This window comes from Acomys russatus, chromosome 32, assembly GCF_903995435.1.
Source record: "Acomys russatus chromosome 32, mAcoRus1.1, whole genome shotgun sequence".
Lineage (NCBI taxonomy): Eukaryota > Metazoa > Chordata > Mammalia > Rodentia > Muridae > Acomys > Acomys russatus.
Window position 1 is genome coordinate 11,540,094 of NC_067168.1, and position 13,198 is coordinate 11,553,291.

The 13,198-nt window shown below is 41.7% G+C and overlaps 1 long non-coding RNA gene across 1 annotated transcript in view; it reads right to left on the bottom strand.

The window, feature by feature from the left end:
- LOC127184127 (uncharacterized) overlaps positions 1-13,198 on the bottom strand; it is a 67,237-nt gene that overhangs the window by 22,358 nt on the left and 31,681 nt on the right. The window lies entirely within an intron of this gene.

Sequence of the window (13,198 nt, forward strand, 5' to 3'; positions counted from 1 at the left end):
CAACTATCTGCTTGTCCACGAGATTTTGCATTACGGTCACTTTTTCTATTTCCAAGATACGTAGAATAACTCAATATAGCCCTAGAAAACCGCCTCTGCAATTTTACCTAGAACCCAATCCAGGAGTCAAATGTCAGCGAGGGTCCTAGTGCAGGGAGGTGAGGCCCCTCTGGTAAATGAACGACGATTTCAGACATTGCTCTGGATGGATTGCCTCTGAACACTGAATGCATTTAGTAGTCAGCAAGTCTTTGTGTATGTGTTAATATATTATCACCAGTGCCAATGCTAAAGAGGGTATCAGATGAGAATTCAAATGTTATGTCCTGATAGCCAAGACATTATAAAACAAATAAAGTTGGGAAGAGAAGAAAGAAATTGTCGGCCTCATCTATAGTAGTTTAAAGTTGAAAGAGACCATTTAAAGTGAGTGAAGCAAGCAGCAGAAACATGGTAATATTCAATAATACAAAGAATAAGAAAGAGTATGCCAACCAAAATCTACTGTTGGTGAAGAGTGCACTGGGAAAAGAAACATGCTAATTGTTAATATCTTGGATAGGGAACTATCCATCTACAAGAATAGAGAGAAAGGGTGTTAGACACCAAATAATAATAATAATAATAATAATAATAATAATAATAATAATAATAATAATAATAACAACCACCTTTCTATTTTAAGATTTATTTATTATGTATACAATGTTTTGCTTGCATGTACCCCTGCAGGCCAGAAGAGGGCACCAGATCTCATTATAGATGGTTATGAACCACCATGTGGTTGCTGGGAATTGAACTCAGGACCTCTGGAAAAGCTGTCAGTGCTCCTAACCACTGAGTCATCTCTCCAGGCCCCAAAATAACCTTTCTTAATATCAAAACATATATGTAGGCAAAGAAAAATCCACATAATGGAAAGGTATTTTTTTTAAACTGCTGACACAAGAGAACATAACATCACCATATGGAACAAAAATCAAACTTATCTGAATAGCAATAAATGTCAAGTAACTTAATTTATACATTGAAAGTGGTTTTGAGGCTGGATCACAAAAAAAGGCTAAAAATAAACTGGATGAAAATATACTTCACAATAAACGCAGGATCAAGATCTTAATAGGAAAGGTGAAATTCAAACCTCAAAGCATAAATGATCCATAAAAATAAAGATATTCTTAGAGCTAATGGCCCAATCCACAGTGAGGATGTAATTATAAATCTTTTGTGCACCAAATAACACTTCAGTATACTGTATAAAGTAAAAAACTACAGCAGCTACAAGAGAAACGGAAACATCTTTTATTATACAATACACTACATTAGGCCTGAATGAACAAGTATATCATTGTATTGTTAGCCACACAAAAAAAGTACTTGAGAAACAACTGGACAACTGCTCTTGATTAAAATTCTTAAGTAAAATGAGAAAATTTATGTATTTGTTTAACGTGAGGAAAACTAAATATATCTCAGCCCCAAAGTTAGAGCCACATTTAAAGTGAAAACAATTAATGCATTCTTATTAAAACTATGCATGCCATAGTTATGCATGCCAAGTTGTGGACAACTTCAGCATTGCATCAGAGTACTGGAGAAAGGAGCCTATACAATTGCCCAGAGAAGCTAAAGTGCTGTCATATGGGAATAGGAAGTTAAAATTATCATTATCGGGCTGGAGAGATGGCTCAGAGGTTAAGAGCACTGCCTGCTCTTCCAGAGGTCCTGAGTGCAATTCCCAGCAACCACATGGTGGCTCATAACCATCTATAATGTGATCTGATGCACTTTTCTGGCCTGCAGGTGTACATAATAAATACATAAATCTTAAAAAAATATTTTAAAAATTATCATTATCAAAATGTTTATATGCACCAAAACCACAAAAATTAATTTTTACGTGGATAAACAACAGTCATATAAAAGATACTATGAAAGAAAATGATGTATTTTAGTAGCAATGAAAAACAAAATTGGCCCCAGGGATATAGCTCAATGGTAGAGCATTCAGTATTCAAAAAGTCCTGAGACCCATTCTCAGCAACACACACACACTCACACACACACACACACACACACACACACACACACACACACACACACACACACCACATTCTCCTATATGCAGGGCAACATTACAGAAGTATCAATATTGTTTTAATAAAAATACCCAGGGGATGGAAAGATGGCTGAGCAGTTAAGAGTACTGCCTGTTCTTCCGGATGATCTGGGTTTCATTTGCAGCACCATATGGTGGCTCACAACCAGCCATGACCCCAGTCCCAGAGGACCTGACACCCTCTTCTGGCCTCCAAGGCCACTGCACACATGTGCACATGTGGCACACAGACAATATATAAACAAAACACTCATACACACATATAAATTAAAATTATATTTAAAACATATCCCCAAAGGTTTCTTTAAAATGCAAAATGTGTATGTATGTGTGTGTATGTGCGTATGCATATGCCTGTGTGTGTGAGTGCATGTGTTATGTGTATATGTGTATGTTTGTGTGTGTATGTGTATGGCTGTATCTATTGTGCATTTATGTGTGTGCAGATGTGTATTTGTATATGTATAATTATGTATGTGTGTATATGTACGTATACTACTCACCTATTAAAAACAAGGAAATTCTGAAATTTGTGGACAAATGGATGGAACTAGAAATGATCATACTGAGTGAGTTAATCCAGAAACAGAAAGACTCACATGGTATATACTCACTTATAATTGGGCATTAGCCCAAAAGGCATGTCCCACAAACGTCTTCACTTACCAGGAGATTGGGATAGATGTGAGGACATCCTACTGAGACTCTAGGTAAGAGAAATATAGGAGATGGAGAAATAGAAGGACCCAGAGGGTCCAGGAAACCTACAAGAAGAACATTGTGATGGGTGGATTGGGGCCCAGGGGGATCTGCTCAAACTGTTGCACTAATCAAGGACAATACAAGTAATAAACATTGAACCCCTACTCTGATCTAGCCAATGGACAGGACATTCTCCACAGCTGTGTGGAGAGCGGGGACTGACTCTGACATGAACTCTGGTGCCCCATATTTGACCATCTCCCCTTGGTGGGGAGGCCTGGTGGCACTCAGAGAAAGAACAAGCAGGCTACCAAGATGAGACTTGATAGCCTATGACCATATAGTGGGGGAGGAGGTCCCCTCAGTCAGAGACCTAGGGGAGGGGAATAGAGTGAAAGTGGGAGGGAGGGAGGAATGGGAGGATAGAAGTGATGGGATAACAATTGAGTTGTAATCTGAATAAATTAATTAAATAAAAATTTTTTAAGTTTTTAAAGTCTACATGGTAGAGGAAATGCAAGATCAAAAAATGATAGTGATTTTTTTTTATTTCACTTAGATTTATTTATATATTAGGCTTTTTTATGCCTGTGTTTTCTGTGCAGGTATGTTTGTGCACCCCTTGCATGCAGTGCCTGCAGAGGCCAGAAGAGGGTGCTGGGTGCCATGGAACTGAAGTCACAGCTGGTTGCACGCTCTCTGACGCGGGTGCTGGTTCTCTGTGAGCAGCACAACACAACTCCTGACTTTTGAGCCATCTCTCTAGCCTCAAATTTGGGGAAGGTCCCCTAAGTCATATCATAAAGGAGTAAAGGAACACATCTGGAAATAGAAATCAATACCTGAAAGCAGAAAGGATCTGAACAGGCAATTGGGAGACGAACGGTGCCTCAACATCACTTGGAGTAAGGCAAATACAAGTCTTCTCAAAAGTACTGAACTACTAGGCGGATGGAGTAGGCTAGTGATTGTGCGCACTGCATGCAGCCCTGGAGGGGAGTGGCATCTTAACTGTTAACCAGCCATGCCCCTCTGCCCTATCCTTCTACTTCTGAGAATCTGACCCACAGGCAGGTGTAGCCATGTGCAGCTGGTGTACATAACCAAGTGGCAAAGCAGCCTCCACAAGAGCAACACAAATGTCCATCAAACGAGTAGTGGTCATGAGCTCCGGTGTGTATATATACGTGCAATGCCATGACACTATTTTTTTTTTTTTAATGAAGATGATATATAAAGATAAGAAAAGCTCATTGGATTGGCTTCTTGGGGCTGCCTCAGCAAAGTGCTGTAACTGAGGAGGCTCTGGAAAACAAAAACTTATGTCCTTATAGGTGTGAAGATTAGACGTTTGGATCAGGGTGCTGGCGTGGCCACGTGCTCTCCGAGAGCCCTGGGAAGGATCTGGCTGGGCTCCTCTCTTGCTTCTGGTGACCCTGGCAGTCCTCAGCTTCCCTTGGCTTGTGGACGTAAGGGATAGTCTTTCTCCATCTTCACATGGCACCCTCCATCCCATTAGGAAAAAACTGGTTGGCAAGGGCAGGGAGAACTTAAAAGGGAAGGAAAAGGGAACTTAATCTATGCACCTATGAAATTCTCAAACAATGTTTTCTTTTATCAGTTTCGTTAAGACAATTAGACATATGAGCCCAACCTTCACAGTGAGGAAGATACTAAGTGAAAATCAACCTAGGGGCACCTCGGCTCCACACAAAACATGCTAGCTTTTATTTACTAAAGAGGAAAGTCAATGTTGCTTCCATTTGCACGTGTTAGGAAATCAACAGGGAGAGGAGTTACAGATAGGGGCATTTGTGGCTCAGATTAAGGACTGTGGAGAAGAACAAGAAAGTGCTGTGTGTCTTTCGGTGTTAATTTATGAACTACACTGGATTGCACTATCTTGGCAAATAGATTTTTAAAGAAAGTGAAATAGTGGTGAGGTCTGTGGTGCTGGCACAGGAAAAAGAGGATCATCAGAGCAAGACCCAAAGCCAGAAAACAGACAGACCCTCAGAGCAATTCTTCAAATGGACCGGTAAAACTCAGGGTTTGCTTCATCTTATTTTGCCTGTTTGCCAATGGCCGGCATCTGCTGTAGCTACGGGGAAACAATTTCAAATGCCGTAAGTCCCATCTGGAGAATTTAACAGAGGCAAACTATTTAGAGATCAAAGCCTCTTCAGAATAAAGAATGTCTTTTCTTCCCGAAGAATCTTCAAAAGTCAAACACCTCTACTATTAATATACAGGAAGCTAGGGGGGACCCTGTGACTTCATTAACGGTACAATTCAGATATGTTTGAAACTTCAAGTAAAAAGAAGATTTTTTTTTTAATTTAACTTTATATTGATTCCTTGTGAATTTCACATCATGTACCCCAGTCCCACTCATCTCCCAGTCCCTGTGTACCCATCCTTGGCCCTTGTAATCTCCCCACTTCCCACCCCCCAAAAAGTCTCTTTGTGGAAGCTGTAGTGTGTCACAAAGTGTCCCACAGTATATACCCTTTTGCCCACACTTTTTTGCTTGCATATGTTCATTGCAATGAGTAATGACTGGTTAGAGGCTCTGGCTTCTGCTACACTATCAATACGGAATCCCCATTGGGACCCCTCTTGGTTAGCCTGTTGTTGCCTTGTGTCCTAGATAGAGATTCTGCAGCTTTGTACCTGCAGGAGCAGGCCCATTCACACACTCCAACAGATCACAGACTGGGTAGATGCTGGGGTGGGCCAATTCAAAGCCCTGGATCTGGGCCTGGGTGGCATCTGAGCTGGTCAGCTCACCAGCTCTCCTGCACCCACATCACCAGGGTAAGCTCTCTAGCACTCCTCAGGCTAGCTCACCCAAAGCTGCAGCTGGCTGGTAAGGGCAGAGCCAGCACTTCTCTCGTGCTTTGTAAAGCCGGCTCATCCGCACCTATGCCAGTGGGGTCAGCTCTACTGTGCTACCCAGATGAGGTGGAGGGCCTACTCTGCAGAATGTTGCAGCCAGTGAGGGGCAAGAGCTCTCCCACTATCATGATCTCAGGGCCAGCTCTCCTGCCTGCCATAGGTGGCTAGAAGCAAGGGAGGCAGGGAGGAGGGTATCTTTCCCTTGCCCACAACACCGCTTGGCAGACAAGCTGTGCAATCACCTCTCCCATGCTCATGCCTCAGGGTCAGCTCACTCATGCCCTCACCACCAGGGTCAGCTCTACTGTGCTGCCCAGGCGAGGTGCGGGGCCTGCTCTTCCGAATCCCACAGCTGGTAAAGGGTAGGGCCAGCTCTCCCACTCTTATGAGGAATTATTTTTGAGGAAACCATTTTAAAGGTAGAAGCTAATGGACGCAATAATTTCAGTGTTATTACAACTGTTTCAATTCATGTTTTGCACAGCAACTAACCTTGTGCATATCCCTGACTGTAAATGCCATACACATGTAGTAAAGGCTTAAATCAACATCTCTGCTGTAAACCTGCCTTCTGTTTGCTGCTTGCATGTGTCTGTATGCACATTCAAGAACCCAGCAGATTTAAGAAAAAGCTATAAGCGAGGCACAGTGGTGCATACCTATAATCTCAGCACAAAGAGAGTTGGGGGAGGAGGGTTAAGAGTGCAAGGCCAGCTTCAGATTTAAAAAAAAAAAAAAGATCTTGGCTTAAAAGAAAACAGAACGGACCAAAAAACAAGTGAATTAAAATGAAGCTCCTTAACCACTTCTGCACTTGAGAAGAGCAGATTTGAGATCTCCTCTTCTGCTAGTCCTCATGGCCGATCCTGCCACTGCCACCTCCTTAGTAACTGCAGGCTTGCTTCTTCTCACCCCCTCCCTCCCACTCCATTGATTACTGAGAGCTGTCGATGCTGGCTTATAAATAACTCTACTATTCATTTACGTGGTGGGTTCCCACTGACTCTTTCATTATGTCTTATCTGCAATTCCTGAGTTGTGCAATCCATCTTCTGCATTAGTATGGAACTGATGGTTCCAAAATGAAAATCGATTGCATAGTGACATTTAAAATTCCTCTTATGGCTTCTAGCAATTGCATTATATACAAAAGAGGCCCTGAAAGCACTTGTTAAATGAATAAACAAATTAACAAGTGAATCATAGGCAGGGAGTGGACACAGACAGTGACATTTTCATATTTATTAGCCATAAAATAGTTGTTAGAACACCATCCAAATAAAGCTATTTGCCAGTCCTTAATCTAAAAAAAAAAAAAAAAAAAAAAAAAACAACTGTCCACATGAAACCAATTACTGTAAGTGAATTTCTATTTTTCATTGTAAGCTTCTTGATTTTATTTTTACTAAATCAACCAGGGACCATGATTGCAATTTCTATGAACTTTTGGAATCAAATACACCAGTAAATCATAACAATGATGATAACCACGGTGGGATTTCTGCAGAGCTACACACACAATGGAGACGGATTCTCCCAGTGCTGATTTAAATTCAGAATTCTTTCAGCCTCAAATCCATGGACACTGAGCTCTCCCTAAAATAGATGACTAATTCTCAGCCGCTAAATTATTATTCCAAACACAGTCTTTGCACACGTACCTAGATACATTTCTATGATGCTAAAAAGCATTCAGAGCTGGATAGCACTCATCTTGCTATAAATTTAAATGCCACCTGACCTGTATTTCTATGAACGATAAAAATGCTACTCGGCCAATCTAGCTTGCGCAGTTAATCAAGAGAATTGTGTCTTTAAGAGTATCCTAGCAACATGTCTGCAGCTAAGGAACACCCAACTGACACTGCTCATGGATTTAATTATGCCACTGGACTCCATCAAACTTTCTAGTTCATCAAAAGGGTACTTAAAAAACAGAAACAGAAATTAAGTCCTGGCTGAAATGGCTGGGGAAGAGGAGAACTGCACAAAGAGGCCACTAGAGCATGTTTCTGAGCAGGCAAAATGTAAGAGAAAATGACTGAGGTTCAGAGTCCGGTGAAGGGACCAGAACCAATGTTAATTACTTAAGAGACTACTAGTCACCAGGCAAAAACTCTACTGGGGTAATCACAGTTCTAGAAATTTGTTCAAAACTTGTAATGGTGCTACAGTTTCACTGGCCTGCCCAACATACATTTTCTGGAGCCTGCGCTTGGGGTACATCAAGAATCACCAGAAGTTATTTCTATTACCACAACCACTACCTCAGCTTCATATTTGGTACAATAACAAATTCCCCATAAACAATTTTCATAAAAACAGGTCTGTTTGAGATGAAATGGTTTGACTTTGTAGTGAGCCAGGAAGCCAAGGAAAGCCATGGGGAGATTTGCATTGCAAACAAAACTCTACCTCATAAAAACCTGATGGGCAGTGACCATGATATTAGTGAGGGTTTCTACTCCTGTGAAGAGCCACCATGACCACGGCAACTCTAATAAAGGAAACCATTTCCCTGGGGCTGGCTTGCCATTCCAACATGACAGTGTGCAGGGCAGACATGGTGCTGGAGAGGCAGCTGAGAGTTCGACATCAGGCAGAAAGGAAGTCAGACACACTGGGTGTGGCCTGAGCATCTGAGTACTCAAAGCCTGCCCCCCCCCCCCCCCCCGCAAGGACTACTTCCTTCAACAAGGCCACACCTACCCCAACAAGGCTGCACTTCCTAATAGTGCCACTCCCTGTGGGCCTGGGGGGGGGGCATTCTCTTTCAAACCACCACAACCATAAATGACACTCATCTCCCTAGGTGCTGAAAGATGCATGAGTTCAAATAATTAGTCTTATTTTACTTAATATATCTCCAGCATGGAAAGTAATCCTTTCAGATACTTTTAGTATATCTTAAGCCCCAAGCTTTTGGTTGAACCACTAAGAATAGACAGATGCACAAGCAGACACGCGTGTGTGTGTGTGTGTGTGTGCGCGTGCACGTGTGTGCGTGTACGCACATATATACCATTTTCTAAATTTTCAAAAGCCTATATTTTTAAACAATGTTTGCTAAAGAATTTGTATGATCATAAAGAATATTAAACTGAAGCCTTCTTGAGGGAATACTATGCCTTTTCAAGGGTTTTTGTTTTTTGTTTTTCTTGAAATCTGGGGGTCATAGGATATAACAGAGGAATGCCATATGAACTGCCCAAATGCTCTGATGTTGGTTGTTTTAAATAGAATCTTTTTTCTTTCACTTGTTCAAATTCTCTGACATACTAGCCAGAAAACTGACATGACAGACCACAACTAGTTGTAGCCATTAAAAAGGTAGTCATTTCTGGGCTAGGGAGATGGCTCAACAGGTAAAAAGCCATTGGTATATAAACCTAGTGATCTGAGTTCAGATCCCCAGAGTCCACATGGCAGCTGGACGCAGTAATGCAAGTGTACTACAGGAAGACAGAGACAGGGGAATCTCCAGAAGCTGCCAGGCCAGCTAGCACAATTAACCAGAGCAAAGACTCGTGTTACCCTTATCCACACCCACGAACATCTCCTTCACAGACACGCACATGCGCACTCACGCATAACTTTATGATAGTTTCTTTCTAGAGAAGATGGGGTGTGAGGTTCAGGGTCCACATGGCTCATCCGTACACTAGGATTACAAGCTCCAAGTACCAGATTTGAGCTTGCGAAACACTTATGGTCATTCCTGTTCTTGAAAGAGCACCCCCTTTCCCTTTGCTTTCCCTATGAAGTGGTTCTCCAACTCCAGCTGTCTCAGGATGCCCTGGAGGGCTCATTCAAATACAGATGTGTTCGGATGTTGTCTCCACACAGTAGGTTTCTGTGTAACCTAGCTGTCAACAGGCATGGCTGCCTAGCTTCCACACACTGCCACAGTTCGGGGGGGGGGGGGGGGGGGAGGAGGCATACTTTAAAAATTACTACCTGAAGCATAAAGCAGATCTATTTACAAGTTGCTCAGTTTGCTCCAGAGGACAACAGTGATGCTGGCCGGAGAAACTATGTCCTGCCTAGGATGAGGTGTGCACGGATACTGACAGAAAACTAGACTCAAGGCTCATGGACCTCACTGTTTATTACAAAGGCCCTGGTCAGAACACAACCGTTTTCCTGGTTGCTGCTTTTTGGTTCTATTCACTGTACATCTCTTTTGGAAATTATTTAAGTGGCATGTGGATGTATACTCATTATTTGAAGGATCTTCGCCCTCCCCCAACTCCTTAAGAGAGTAAATATTACCCATAGCAGATAATCAGAAGCACATAAATGCTTTGTGTATGATGTAGTGTGAGGACATTCATGTTTACTGTGTGCTCATGTGTACAGACACATGCGTGCATGTGCGTGTGTGTGTGTAAGATGTCTCCCTTGCTCACTCTGTCTTAACTACTGAAGCAAGGTCTTTCGCCCATCCATTCAATTTGGTTAGTCTAGCTGGTTTGCCCCAGGGGTCCCTTCTCTCTACCTCCTGAACACAGAAGTGACAAGCAAACAATTGCTTTGCATTATCCATTTAGTCATCTCCCTGGCCCGAGTGTTATCCCTTAAATACAGAGCAGATAACACTGCCCCTCTTATGACACGCTTCATTCTACAGTTTTCTTCTCCTAAATATATATTTCCATTGGTTCTCATAATAAGCATATAAAGATGTGATCAGTCCCATTTCATGTGTAAGGAACTTAAAAGAAAAATCTGATGAAAACTGTCATTTGTAAGCAGTCAAGTCTAACTTATTTCCTGATCTCAAAGCCAAATGTTTTTCTATCCCATTTTGATTCATTTCTAATTTTCTTTTTTTTTTTTTCTTTCTTTCTTTTTTTTTTTTTTTTTTTTTTTTTTTTGGATTTTTTCAAGACAGGGTTTCTCTGTGTAGCCTTGACTGTCCTGGACTCGCTTTGTAGACCAGGCTGGCCTCCAACTCACAGAGATCCGCCTGCCTCTGCCTCCTGAGTGCTGGGATTAAAGGCATGCATCACCATGCCTGGCTTCTAATTTCCATTTCTGTGTAAGGGACAGGCTGAATAAATTCATAGACATATGCCATAAATAAACTATTAAAATTTTTAAATGAAGTTTTTATTTTTTTATTCTTAGAGAATTTAATGCACACATACAATGTATTTTGATCACTTACCCTTCCATAAGCCCCCAACTCTTCTTGGATCCACCCCACATCCCCCTACATCCCCCCACATCCTCCCAACTCCTGATTCATGTCGATGTTTTACTTATTTATTATAGCCACGGTTAAGGACCACAGATGACCATTATGAGCTGAGAACACTGTGGTCCACAGACAGAAAGAGCCATATGAGGGCAGTGCCTGTGGGGTGATTTCTCCACCGTCTCCACCCACCTCAGTGAGAGGAGTGTACTTTCCATTGATTTTTTAAGTGGACTTTAATGTGAGAAGGCTATGCATTGTGAAGCTGAGAAAGAGGTTTCGCAGGGATTCTCTGTTGCCGAGTTAGGGCAATTTCTTTATTTCTAAAGCATCCACACTGTAGCTACAGGGCACGTTTCCCTTCCAGGTGTCCTAACCAGTCAGGGACACCAGCTTAGAATACGAAATAAAAAGGATAAGCTGGAAACCCAGGGCCAGCCAGGAAACAGGACAGTGTTTATGATTCAATTTAATCCTCCTGCCTGCACCTTCTCTTTATTACCATGTGAAATATGTGTCGTTGCAATAGCTATTAAGGTAGAAAAGATTAATTAGAACTATAATTATCTGATAAGATGGCCACACCGTCTATCCTGAGTTAGTGCAAATTCATGTGTTTTAATTAAAACTGTTGAACAAAATAAAGGCGAATAATGAAGTAAAAACCTTCCAGATGCCACTTCCACTGCACATCTTACAAACAGAAAGTATCGTTCAAATAAAGAGTCCGGGTGTGTTTTAATTTTTTATTAGTAAGAGTTCTGAGTACAAATAAATTTAACTTGACGTTTAGAAAAAACTGATTTGCTCTCTAGTTTCTGTACATTTTAATATCAAATTTTAATACTAAACATTATAATGCTTTTAAGCTTTTAACTTAATTTAATTTTAATAAGTCTTTGTTCATTGGGTTATATAGACTCTCAGGTAGAAAAAGGCATAAATCTAATTAAAGTAATGAATAAAAATTTTTCTGAGAAACAATTTTAAAAACCTTAAAATTAGAATACTTCAGTAGAAAACTTATAGCCACAAACAAAATTAACATTACATAATGTTTTATCAAGAACTGTGTCACAAATAACATGTTTACATATATTACAATGATCTGCAACACAGTAAACGCTTATTCACACAGAAAATTTGAAATCCCCTTTGAGAAAGGTTTAAGTGTTTAGCACTTTGAGGAGAGCCTATTCCCAATAAATGGCAACGCAATCCAGGAGATGCCAGGCAGTCCAGCTGTGAAGCAGGGCCTCAGCAAGTGAGGCCTTATCAAGCATCGTCAGGCAGTGTCCGCAAGTCAGCGTTTGGAAGAACCCAGATACCATGGAAACTCCTTCCCCCAATCAGTACGCATGCCTTGCATATGACCCAGAAACAAATGATCACACAGCTCAGGTCCCTCACGTTACATGTACTGTTTCTCCTCTGGCTGACAGATTGCTGCTCCAACAGACCAGGCCTATTCAGCAGACACCTCTACAGCTGTCCTGAACTAAGTGGAAAGAAGCCTGTGCCTTTCAACAGAAAACTATTGAGTCTACACGGCAGGGCAGGAACCCCACTTCTAAAATCTTCTCTGGGACATTGCTTCAACACCAGTCTGGCAGACCCAAGAGTATCACACTGCTGTCTCCTGGATCAACAAGTTCAAATCTTAAAAGTACGTCTTAAAATTTCCAAAAATATTACTCTGGAAACATAATTGAGTTGAAAATCATTCTGCATTGGCCTGGCATTTCTTCTACTTCCTATATTTGGTAGGGCATCTTCCACCTGGCCACCAGAATACAGGGTGCACAGAAGAGGAACGGCACTGTGCCCAAGCCTCTTGGAGCCACAGAGAGGGGGGCAGCACACAAGGCAACAATGCCCCCTGTGACCCACTGCGATCCACCTGAGTGGCCAGTAGAGCAGCAGTGAGTGACTCAGGACTGTGTGATGAGTCGTGAATACTCCTCAGGAGTAGTAATAAGTACCCCAGTATATACCTCAGTAAGTACCCCAAATCCCTGGGGTACTTATTCAGAAGAAAATAAAGTCCGATTGTTACCACCATCACTCAGAGTGGCTTGGTTTTGCCCCCTCTGACAAGGGCACAGCTCCTAGTTCCCACTGCTCTCTGTCACTTGAGATCTTCATTCCCACTGGAGACCTTTAATTTCCATTTTGCCATCAGTGGGAAAACAATACTTAGGCTCAATGAGATTTGACCAAAAATAAAGGTAAAAGTAGAAAATGAGGAAGATTCTAGTGAAATAAAACTTCCCACAGGG